Consider the following 13,963-nt stretch of genomic DNA (forward strand, 5'->3'; position numbering starts at 1 on the left):
CTGGGCCTCTTTCTTCTTCTTGCCTCCACGTTTTCCTCTTGCCTGTTTTCTCTTTTTGTGTGTCTGGGTGTGGGTCCTATGTCCGTCCCCTGTTGATATTCCCTCGTAGTTTCGGTCCGGGGGTTTGTGTCGTATTCCTGGTATACGTTGCGATCTCTTATCCTCCTTGGGCTCCAATACCGATCTTCCTGCCTTGATCCTCCTTCCATATTCCGTCCCCTCCATCCATATTTCCTGTACGGGATACGGGGTCTCCATCTTCCTGGGGGTTTGTCTTGATAAGTGACTCGGGGAAAAACCTTCCTTCCACCCTCCCATCTTTCATGTTCTGGGTACGATCTTCTGTACTCATCCCTCATAGGCGGTCTTCTATACTCTTCCCTCAGAGGGGAGTATCGATTATTCACAGATACGTTGTATCTATTTGTTGGGGTCCTATAGTTGGAGGGTCCTCTATAGGCGTCTCTTCTAGTATCCCTTCTGTCTAGTGATGTGTTGGGGATGTTATGCCCTGCTGGACTAAATGGTGGATTGTCTAATCTTCTAGGTGTATTCAGGGACAGGATGGGTATTGCTTCCTCAGATCCCTCTTCCATAGAGGGTTCTTCTAGTGGATCATCATCCTCTTCTCCATTGGTTTGCCATTTATAGACCTTCAAATTTTTGTAATCCATCACATCTCTTTTGAATTTTTTCTGTTTCTTTGCCTGTATGTTGCTATCATACTTTTTGATAGACTCCTGTAATTCTTTTTCCCTATCTTTGTATTCCTTCAAATGAATGAAGGGTAGGAGTAAGTTTTTTATTTCAGTGATGTTGGTCTCAATTGTTCGCATTTTGAATTGTCTTCTTTTGATAATATTCTGGAGTAGTTCTCCCTCACACTTATTGAATAGGGAGTACCAATCTCTCATGAGGTCACTGTTGTCTATTCCATCATTGGGGTGCATGTCCCACCTAAGCCTTCTGGGGGTAATTTTTTCAGTAACATACATTTCCAATGTGGAGATGTCCCACCACACCCTGAGTTGTTTTTCCAGGGTGTGTTTCAGTTGTTTGAGCAGCCCATGCATATCATTATTATTTGAGATCTGCTCTTGACTGAAAATTGCCTCTACATTTATATTTCTAGTATTAAAATAACCAAAGATGTCCATAGCTGCAGACAAAATCCACCCAAGAGTGGTATTGTAAAAATATAAATCAAGAACTGCAAGAGATCAAGGGAGTTGAACAATGGTTATTGGTGGCAGTAGATGTTAATTCTCTGTACACTAGTATTGAACAGAAGGACGGCTTACGGGGTGTGGAAAGAGCCCTTCATACGAACACAAGTTTGAAGCAGGAACAGATCGGTTATATCCTCGAAGGCCTAAAAATGGCCATGGAATGCAACTATTTTTGGCATGATAAAAAATGTTATGTACAAACTAAGGGAGTTGCAATGGGAGCACGCTATGCTCCTAGCGTAGCTAATTTATTCATGGACCTGTGGGAAGGTAAATACATCTATAGTAGAAATATACCTCAGATCAAGATGTATAAAAGGTACATAGATGACCTGTTCATTTTATGGAATGGAACACCAGACAGCCTTACAAAATTTCTTGAGAACTTAAACGACAATAAGTATGGTATCAAGTTCACCGGGAAGTGGAGTTACGAGAAAATTGACTATTTGGATCTAGAAATTTTTAAGACAGGAGACAAGCTATCTACTCGTACCTTCTTTAAACCGACAGATAGAAACGGGTACATCCCCACTTCCAGTTGTCATCACCCAAGATGGAAAAGTAATGTCCCTAAAGGACAGCTGCTACAGATAAGACGCAATTGTGATAGAACTGAAGATTTTAACAAACAGGCCGATATTTAATTAAAAAATTTCAAGAAAAAGGATATGACAAGGAGAGACTCCTGAAACTAAAAGCAGACATTATGAAGCTTGACAGAACCTCCCTGCTCTTAAATAAGAACAAAAAAGCTGAGAAGGTGCCGGAAGTAGCATTCATCACAGGGTTTAACAGCCAGTTCAGAGATTTTGAGAAAATAATAATAAAGTACTGGCCTATACTCAAGGAAGATCTTACCCTAACAAAACTTCTGCCGGCCAAACCTAAATTCATATACAGAAAGGCACCCAATCTAAGGGACCACTTAGTGAAGAATGTTACTGATCCTCCGAAGTCCATCAAAATATGTCCAGAACTAAAAGGTTTTTTCAGATGCCAGAGATGCTTACCGTGTAAAGTAGCTAAAAGACAACCAAGAAGGAAGAATACGTTCAAGTCATATACTGATCACAAAGAATACAGAATTAACCAATTGATCACCTGCCGGAGCACACATGTCACATATGTTGTGGAATGTCCCTGCCGCCTCCAATATGTGGGAAGAACCACCCGTCAACTTTTTGTCCGTATCCGGGAACATATCAAAAATATTAGGAAGGGTTTCCCCAATCATAGTCTATCCAGACATTTTGACGAGGTTCACCATAGGGATCCAAGTGTACTGATTTTCTATGGGATTGATTCCGTGCAGGAACACTGGCGTGGAGGCAACAGAGAGACCTCAATATCCAGAAACAAAACAAGCTGGATTTATCGACTGGGTTCCCTTGCCCCCAAAGGGCTCAACTTGGACATAGATTTGAATTGCTACATAGCCAACCCCTAGATAATTATAAAATAAAACGTAGGGGTTAACGCAGCTATATATATAAGGCCAATGGGTCTCTTAACTGCACCCACTGTTTCTAGCAATGAGATTGTGGGTATCTGGCCTACTACAGAGACACAATATCAGGGGATGACCGTTAGATCTATGTGTACAGGAAAACCAACCCCCCCCCCTATCTTGAATATGGGGGGTCTCTCTCAATCCCCATCCAATATTCCTCTATAGTCTGTTGTATTACTTTTAACAGTTTTTCTGGCATACGAGTTATGTCCCAAAACTTTTGAACCTTGGGGTTAATCTACACTAGGTATGAAGAGACAGCACTAAAGTGGCCGACGTACTTTTTTGTAGTAGGGCTGGGTCACTTACATCACATATGGTTTTCCCTCTATATAAGCATATATGGTACTAATAATTCTGAGTACCCTCTAACATCTAATTTAACACTTCTTCACCTTACACCTGTTAATATATGTATTTTATCAACCTAAAATACTATTTTACATCACCTCACCACAAACTATACGCACTTTACTGATCTATTATTGAATAATTATATGCATCTTAATTGATCGATTTTTATTGATTAATTATATGCATCGGTCCTTTTACACTAGGTCGTTTTATATTAATGGCTTATTTTAATGGTTTTTAGCTTTACATATAAATTAATCTGTTTGTATACTTTTTATATTTTTTGAATATTAAATCTATTAATGTTGGGGCTTTTACACATGTATTTGCTATATACATGTCTTTATATACATTTTTATGTATATACTAATATATACATGTTTTTATATATATATATTTTTATTTATGCTTGTCTCCATGGTTTGGTTATAGCAGTTAGCATTTATACCTACTAATGATGCACTGGTGCTTAATCACTGCTATATTTTTTCCATTTACACACAATAAACCAGGAGAAATTACTCCAAATTTGACTAACTTATATACCCGTTCTAAATGCAATGTATTTAGTTTAGGAGTTATTATAACTATGAGTAGTTGGAGTTTATATAGCGGTGATTAGTTTTGTAGAATGTTTGGAAAGTGTTCAGTTCCGCTCTATGTATGTAATACATCACTGAAGTATAGCGGCCACAACACATCCTCCCCTCGAGCGATATTACCATAATAATGGGGAGTGACGTTGAGGGCCGCAGGACTATATTAGAGTGTGAAGCGTAGGCGTCGACACCGTCTTTGAAAACGTCCTATGACGAAACGCGTAAGGCGGAGTCACGCTCACACGTCATACCCGGAAGTGTACGCTGGGACGCATGCTCGCAGATCGCTGCTTGTCCCTTCTTTGCATACAGCGTTGCCTGTTTCTACATTACCTATATTCTGGCTTGTAAATTTTGGATTTTCTATGCTTTTATGGAATAAAACAGCTTGACATACTTCACGAAGGCAGCCCCCTTGTGTTTCTCTTTTCTCTGGATCTTTGGAGAGTTTAACAGATTAAGGTGGTTCACTGCTGGAGTAGCATGGTCATAGCAGAGCATTTATTTACCCTGGAACAGCCGTAAGGATCGCACAGAGCAGAGGAATGGAAGCATTATTGGAGTGAATACCATCCGCCCTGAGGCACCCACTTTATCGCTCGGTACCCCTGCAGGGGTGATTATATCTGGTGAGTGGGGTAATATCGGGGGGTGAGCACTTCAAGTCACCTTATGAAAAAAATCGCACAGGAGTCACTGCGGTGTACCCTCTAGGGTGAAATAAACAGCATCTACAGTTGAACTCTGTTTCTCCCACCTGGTTAACAACGCTTTTTTCTGCATGGATTATATATAAAAACTTTTAGAAATTAACCATATCACGTGTTACAAACAAAAGAAATTGGAATCATTTGTATATTTGTTACTGCATTTTGTGTACAGGGAGCGCTATTATTGAATTATAATTATAATTTCAGTTGGTCACGTAGAGATACACCTCACGTTTTACATAGAAGGACACCTCACGCTACACAAACAACATATTGTCCCAATATTTTTGAACATTGGGGTCAATCACACTTGATTAATCCTTTGTATATATACATATGGAAGGGGCAATACGGACATTACACTGATTATATTATACACATATATTCTTTCAGTATCTCATCATTTTTTCATCTTTCATTTTGGCGCCATCTTGTCCCAATACTTTTGAACTCTGGGGTCAAGTTTTTAATTTTCTCCTTTTTATCCTTGTGTGCACAGTTCACCACAATATATTTCACTATTTATTCACCATTTTATTATATATTTCAACTTGGATGACATTTTTCCGTTGATGGGACACACTTTATTCAGCAGTCTCTAAAACACTGGTGTTTTTGAATTTTTTGGTTATCTCCATATATATGGCTCTCTCTGGTTTAGACTGTACTATGTTTTGATATTGGTGTATTTTTGACACATTTGGAGTCAGTCTGTATTTTATGACAGTTTTACCCGTTATTTAACATTAACATAGGAGGGCAGCGCCGTTTTCATTCTCAACCTACCCATCTATTATGTAATTAGACCCCTAGGGGTACTAATTAGAGATAGGCAGCAGCTCTCACTGTCCTAAGCGCGGATTCACTGATTTATATTTTTACAATATCCCACCATGTCCTCACTTGTTTTTCAAGAGCATAGCCTAAAGATAGTAGGGAACTTTTGGAATTTTCCTCTACCGCTATCTCTGTATTTTCTGTGAAGATCTAATTTTAATCGATCTGTCTGTTTGCTAAGAATTTAACCGCATCCATAGCTGCTCGGAGAAAAAAATATATGTATATATGAACTGTATAAATGGAAATTGTAAATCCCCCAAGGCGTCACTGACTACAACCACTAAGCGCTCATGGGTGCGGGTAAATAAATGAGTGCCTTTATAAAAGACAATAAAGTCAGATCACTAATATGTAACATATAAAAGCACAAATGATAAACCACATCTAATTACAGCTCTATAATAGATCTATAATCAGCAGCAGCCGCCGAAAACACTTTAAGAAACACCACAGTCAGAACCCCACTGGACTGAAATTTTGGGGTGTTGACAAAATACTTCCCAATTGGAGGGGATCCAATATGGTAAGGGAAATTTCCCTTCTTGAAACCAAGTGGATTTTCCTTATGGGCACACTTATGCCACACAGCATGAATATTGAGTTGGATGTAAACTGCTTTTATAATCGACCACTAGTTCTCTATTATTAATATTGTTTTATTTGCTTTTTAGCCTGTCGTGCTTATTGCTGCGATTAATGTGGAATATCCACAGTATAACAAATTCAGACCATCTGTCTATAAGTATTGGGATTATTGTCAGTACCATCAGGATTATACGATAGCTCTCCCTTCTTATTAAATCATTCTCTTAATCTTAAATTTAATTTTTTGATAGATCTTATAATTTAAGTTATTTAGTCACAATGGAATAACAGGATGCAATAATCTTAATACTAGTGATATTTAATATAATTGTTCATGAGCATTAATACATATTATCACTACTATCATTCCTACTTGATATCCCTGTCTAACAATTAACAGTCTTTTATTAGTGTGATTTTAGCATGAATAAATGCTTAGTCCAATTAATAGTTTTTTATTAGTGTAATTTTAGCATGAATAAATGCTTAGTTTTTTAACCTTAATGGTAGCCCCCTTTAAAGTTATGTGATTTTAATAATACCGGAGTTTAATACATTTGTCGCTGTGTATTGTGCATTCATGAGGTGAGGAATTTGATGTGTGCCCACCCTACATCGCACATACGCTGTTCATATTATGTTGAAGTGGGCTCAATTTGAACCGACTTTAATTCTATTCATTTTATCGTACACAGATTGAATAGCAATGTTGTGTTGAAGTGGGTCCAATTTATTTATATCTTTTCTCCCTATTTTTTGTTTCTATTTAATTTACTTAAATATATATATATATATATATATATATATATATATATATATATATATATATATATATATATATATATATATACACATCTTTAGTAAGTTTAATGTAGTATATGATAGGGAGGTGTATCACCCGTTAAATTAGTCATTGTTCATTAGCCATTGTGTTAACCTATCAGCCATTAAAACTAATGATTAAGTAATGATATCTTCGGAACCCGCGATTATGCAGTATTATATAATGCTCTTCTAATGAAAACACATTTTCTTTTTGGAATCTATGTTTATGCAGCGGTTCAAATATCCACCTGCGGGATATGTTTAGGTGTACTCTATATTGATTATATGCCTGTGTATTGCAGCAATTCCGAATTGTTCATTGGTGGCCGTATTAGAGCACTTGAATGTCTAACACCACTCGGCTGCTACTATCGGCACTGATGTTATATGTTCAGCAATTGGATTAAGGGCTTTTACTGGGCTGTAATGCGCTTTTACTTTTTACTGGTATTATTCGGCTATGGATGACACTAGTTATAATAGTATTTAGTTGATATATACATGCAGTATCAAGTATATTCATATGAGTGCATTTAACTCAACACTTGGTCTGCAGCTATGCTATCTCGTAGGAGATGTGCTTTATGCCACGAACCGATATGTCTTTATGGGCACGTGTATGGTTCTATGACTAAGGTGTAACCATTATATGGATGGAAACTTTAATTGGCGATGTTTTGTGTATATAGTCTCCCGATCGTTCTTCCCTGTTAATAGGGTGAAGATCATTATGGGGAACATTGTATCTTATGATGTGTGATACACGTCTATTGATTTCAGACTGGCTTCTCACACCAGTCTGAGCGAAGTCCGGTTGTTATCAGTATGAAGGACGAGTGCATAATGGGTTAAGCCGATCCAATAATGACTAATTGTTTAAGATATATATAAAGGGTGAAGTCGTATCGTATAGCCATACCCTCAGATGATGTCCTAGATGACGTCAGGGCGTGGCTATACGACTGCCTATGTAACATTTTATGTGTGCAGCTTGGACGCTATTTGAATATCGCATGGCTCTGTTACCATTCATCTTCGCGGTGTTCCTAGAGATAGCGATTGTGCAATATATGCTTGACTTGCTTTGTTTTATGTAAGTGTACTTGCTACAGGGGGGGGGATTTTTATTTAATCAATAAAATTCTTTTATCAACGATATTACACTATGGAGCCCTCTTTTGTCTTTGCATATGAATGAGCTGCTCCGAGAGAAAGACCGTCCCACTTGTCAGCTAATGAACACCAACGGCCGACCGTCAGTGATGACCGCTATTATCCCATTTTGTTCACATGCTGTTTGACCCACCATGGTCTGGTAAGGTTTGAATCTTTAAGAGAAATTTTCCAGTGTTCCATCGGTGATTTACACATACATTGAAAGCTGAGGGATAGCACATGTACTAATTCTCTACTTTATTGCCATCTACTTATAGAGACTCTGAGCACCCCATAGTGGGAAAGATGCGCTTTTCATTTTTATTTCATTTTTAATCATGTCTTCATGTAATTTTGGATGCTATACATATCAGTTTGGATTTTTTCAGCAAAAGGACAATATCTGACTGTCTTTCATTTTATTTTATTTTAAAGGACACTAATAGCGTTGCCGTCACATTGTTTAGTTTGTGATTTTAAATACCCTGTATTGTATTAATCTGCTCATTTAATTTACCTAATTTAATTTGTTTTCATTTTAAAACTAGATTTTGAAGTTCTCTTCCTACTTTATTAAAAAATTCCAACCATTCATCCATAAAAATGTGGTCATTCAACCCATCCTGAGGGGAAACTTCCCATCTTAGATTCCTAAATTATAAAATTTTCCTTTTGATAATGCTTAAAAGTAAACACATCCCACCAGGGGGGAGGGGTGGAGGGACACAGAGGGGAAATACTCGCCCAGTAAACAACAAAGGAGGAGGAAGGAATGCACCACAACAGTACCCGAACAGGGATCTGATACCGTTCCAAAGAGAAGAAGGGGATGTAGAGCAGGGAGATAAACAATCCAAGAAAAAGAATGAGGGACACATAAATACAGGTATTTATAATCTGAGTAAGGTTGAACTCAATCAAAAAGAGCTCAATATATTGAACTTGGGTTTAAAATGTGCACCTAAGAAGACCATGAACAAGTTTGAGGTGTATATTGATACACACAAATTTGTACGGTCCCTAAATATGAAAAAATATATTTTTTGAGTCACCCTGCTGGTCCTAGCAATAGAACCAATGTCCTAGATAGAATTGATAGTGGTTTAAAAAATAAATCGATATTTAATCCCCAGAATTCAATCAATCATTTTATTGAGGTTTTTAAGAGTATGGGTTTGAGGGATATAGAACAATTGACCCCGGAAAAAAGAGTCAACCCTGATTATACTAAAGAAGGCATTAAATCTTTGGAGGACAGAAACAGTATAATTATTCGCCCTGCGGATAAAGGAGGGGGGTGGTGGTCATGGATAAATCTTTTTATCATAATCAGCTTATGAAGTTAGTGGGGGACCAATCTACATATAGGAGGCTTGTGTCTGATCCTACAGATGTTTATAAAACACAATTAAACTCACTGGTTGAGTGGGGTTATGGAATCAATGCCCTTAATCTTAAAGAGAAGAGATATTTGGTCCCTAGTGCATGTAGAATCCCGGTGATTTATATGTTGCCGAATATCCATAAGGATGTACAACTCCCGCCAGCACGACCAATTGTTAAAGGCATAGGGTCGGTAACAGCTAGATTGGGGGAATTTCTAGAAAAGTTCCTTCAACCTAGAGTGAAGGTCACTAGGGCGTATTTGAAGGATACGTCAGACATATTACAGTTATTAGAGAGGGTTGAGTTAAATCCCTCCTCTACGGCCTATTTGGTGACTGCTGACGTGGCCTCGTTATACACAATCATTCAGCACGAGGATGCTGCATTGCCGCTAAATTGGGCGCTTAGCAGAAGGGATGACATTCCACATATGCAGAAATGTTTTTTGGGACAGGCACTGGACTTCTTCATGTCACATAATTGCTTCTGGTTCAATGGCCAATTTTTATCACAGCAGGCTGGCGTGTCGATGGGAGCTAAATATGCTCCCAGCCTAGCCAACCTATTTATGGCAGAATGAGAGGACAGACACGTGTTTAGTAAATGGATGCCCCCAATATTCATAGACAACCTCCTGTTTATTTGGGAGGGGTCTGAGGAATCTGTGGTGGAATTTGTGGGCTATCTGAATAAAAACACTAATAACATCAGATTGGATTATCAGATTAGTGACAAATGTGTTAATTTTCTGGATGTGACCATTGAAAGGAGTGGGAATGTGTTAAGCACCAAAGTGTACTTTAAACCGACGGATCGGAACTGTTACTTGTCCATCAGGAGTGGACACTATCCTGCCTGGATTAAAAATATCCCTAAGGGACAGATGCTCAGGGTCCGTCGCAACTGTACAGAGCAGAATGATTATCTTTTACAAGCAAATGTACTTAAAGAGAAATTTTTACAAAAGCGATATAAAGAAAGTAAAGTACTCTGAATGAAATAATTCAGGAGGTAGCTAATACTCCAAGAGATCAATGCCTAAAGAAAAAAGAAGATGTAATACTAAATGACCAACACAAATGGGGATTTATATCAGGCTTTCATTGCCAATACAGAGATATTTCGTCCCTAGTGCGTGTAGAATCCCGGTGATCTATACGTTGCCGAAAAATCCATAAGGATGCACAACTCCCGCCAGCACCACCAATTGTTAATGGCATAGGGTCGGTAACAGCTAGATTGGGGGAATTTCTAGATAAGTTCCTCCAACCTAGTGTTAAGGTCAATAGGGCGTATTTGAAGGATACGTCAGACCTATTACAGTTATTATTATTATTATTATACAGGATTTATATAGCGCCGACAGTTTACGCAGCACTGTTATTAGAGAGTGTTGAGTTAAATCCCTCCTCTGTGGCTGCTGACATGTCCTCGATATACACAATCATTAAGCGCAAGGATGCTGGATTGGCACTAAATTGGGCGCTTAGCAGAAGAGATGACATTCCACAAATGCAGAAATGTTTTTTTGGGACAGGCACTGGACTTCTGCATATCACATAATTACTTCTGGTTCAATGGCCAATTTTTATCACAGCAGGCTGGCGTGTCAATGGGAGCTAAATATGCTCCCAGCCTAGCCCACCTGTTTATGGCGGAATGGGAGGACAGACACGTGTTTAGTAAACGGATGCCCCAATTAAGATTCTACCGCAGTTTCATAGACGACCTCCTGTTTATTTGGGAGGGGTCTGAGGAATCGGTGGAATTCTTGGGGTATCTGAATAAAAACACAAATAACATCAGATTGGATTATCAGATTAGTGACAAATGTGTCAATTTTCTGGATGTGACCATTGAAAGGAGTGGGAATGTGTTAAGCACCAAAGTGTACTTTAAACCGACAGATCGGAACAGTTACTTGTCCATCAGGAGTGGACACCACCCTGCCTGGATTAAAAATATCTCTAAGGGACAGATGCTCAAGGTCCTTTCGCAACTGTACAGAGCAGGATGATTATCTTTTACAAGCAAATGTACTTGGAGAAATTTTTACAAATGGGATATAAAAAAAGTACTCTGAATGAAATAATTCAGGAGGTAGCTAATACTCCAAGAGATCAATGCCTAAAGAAAAAAGATGTAATACTAAATGACCAACACAAATAGGGATTTATATCGGGCTTTCGTTGCCAATACAGGGAAATTGAAACCATTTTTTAAAAGTATTGGCATATTTTATGTAGAGATAGACATTTGGGGGAGGTTTTACCAGATCAACCAAGATTTATTTACAGACGGGCACCTCATTATGGTGAATGGGTGGTGAGAAGGATTTTGGATCCACCTGGTCAACAAACGATTAAAATTGATCTAAAATGATTTTATTTTAGTGTAGGGAGTGCATTTGTTGATGAACAGTGAAGGTGAGCAACAGAGGCATGACTAAAATCACAAATATTGATAATGAAACCTTTGAAATAAAGGAATTCATCACTTATTATATGTGGGACGTACCAAAAGACTTTTAAAGGTTCGGATTGCAGAACATTTAGCAAATATAAAAAAGGGTTTTAAACACCATAGTGTATCCCTGCATTTTAAAGAAAAACATGACCAAGACCCAAGTGTACTGCAATTTTGTGGAATAGATTGTGTGTACCCATCTTGGAGAGGGTCAAACCGGGTGAGGGACTTATCCCAGAGAGAAACCCAGTGGATTTTTCTGCTCAAATGCTTCTTTCCCAGAGAGTTGAATATTGAAGTAGACCTGAATTATTTTATCAATAATTTTTGACTGCACATAACTGTTTTGGAAGGTTATGGATCGGATCCAATTGACTCTAATAGTGTCAGGGCTGGGCTCAGCCCTTCCTTCTCTGAGCTGGCCGCTCAGCTGTCGGCTAATTGGCAGCTCCTTTCTCTCCACAGTGACTCAGCTGTTGATGATCTGCTCGTCAGTCCTGCCTACTACTACTGCCCCTTGCTCGCTCGGTTCCACTCTCCTGACACTCCTCTGCAGCTATAGAATCAGATTGCAACGTCTGATGGTTTGGTCATCCAATGCTCCGGGATTAGAACTTCAGCTATGTGCCGTTTTAACCCAGTTGTGATAGCTCAGAACAAACACCAAGCAGGCTGTATGTAAGTTCAAACAGGAATCTATCTTTATTGACAAAATACAGGCTTTTATACACTCAGAGTGGAGGTGCAGACCTCCTGCTCATATTACTCTAACAATACAGCTGTAACCTAATTAACCTAATTAACATGAGCTAATTAACTAATCCCCCTTTAGACAGCCTAGATGATTCAGACATGACTGTTAGGCCAGACTGGCCGTCTTGTAGTTCAGAAAATCCAATCAACATTATCACAATCAACATAGACTCTTCTTCACACAATAGCAGAGTTAATTAACACAAATAACAATGGGGATCTAATGACTCTTAGATCCCATAGTAGACTTACAATACACATTTTAGCAGACAATAGACAGACAGGTGTTGGAATTTACATCAGCATCTCCTAACCGTATCTGTCCCAGCATTATGAATCAGCCACTATTCCAATATGGCAAATCCAGGGTCCCCAGAGTCTGTGTGTCATGTGTCCTGGGGGACCAGGACCCGAATCCACAGTAATACCACCTCAAGAGTCCCCAGGCATACAGCTCACAAAGAGCACCGTTCCCCCAAATGCAAGGGCCCCCGATCGATCGGCAAGAGGCTAGCATACAGTCCCCTCCAAAAGTCTCTCTCCCGGCTAGGTCTGTCACAGGTCACACCTCAGAGACTTTCTCCAGCGTTCCTGTTGAAGGCTTGCTCGGCTGACATCCCTTCTGGCTCCTGATCCTGCTTGCTGTACTACTACGTTGATCTCTGGCTCTCTGACATTGGCATTGGCTGACTACCCGATCTGGTTACTGAACTCTGGCTATGTATTGACTACGCTTACTCTGTTTACCTTTTTATTATTATTAAACTATTGTGATTAACTGTACTTCTGTCTCGGTCTAATTCATGGCTTCTGACAAATAGATAGGATTATTGAATACTGTATTTTTTAATGTCTGAGTATATATATATGTAAGGGCTGCATCGGACCCTTGGAGCTTTCAGATAGTAGACGTGTATATATATTTTTATATATTTTTTAAATAATTTTTAGAAAGTCAGCATTCCATGTAAGAAGCTGGTAGAGTGGAGTGAGAGTGATCACTGTTGGTGCCTACCAGTGGATACTTACCAGTAAGATTTCATCTCCTTTGCCCTATCAGCTTAGTCTACTGGGATGATAATTGTTAGCTTTATGTAGGTTCATTTATTATTTTCAGCCATTCGATGTAATGTATTGTAGGAGTAGTGTATTCTAGCACGTTGTGGCATACTCAGCGATGTTTTGGAAATGTGCTGGAAATATACGGCAATTGGTATGAAGTGTATAAACGGATTGATTGCCATGCCGTACAGCCAATCTCATGATTAAGTCTGTGTGACGAAGCATTTTGGGGCGTGGCTGTACGGCAATCATCAACATGTGACGCGATACACCGCACCAGGAAGATAAAGCTCGAGTCTGAGTAGTGGGTGAGATTAAATCAACTACCGCACACCTTGGGTCCGCACGTGACCACAATACATCTTTTAAACCTGCATGGAAGTTCTTTGCTGTGGCATTTTGTTGCTTGCTTTGAAGTTTATTTGAGTGTAATGGTGGAAGATTACAAAGTGTTTTATTAAGACTATTGGAGCACTTTTTATCATT

Source organism: Aquarana catesbeiana, linkage group LG07, assembly GCF_042186555.1.
Source record: "Aquarana catesbeiana isolate 2022-GZ linkage group LG07, ASM4218655v1, whole genome shotgun sequence".
In the NCBI taxonomy this organism is placed as follows: Eukaryota; Metazoa; Chordata; class Amphibia; order Anura; family Ranidae; genus Aquarana; species Aquarana catesbeiana.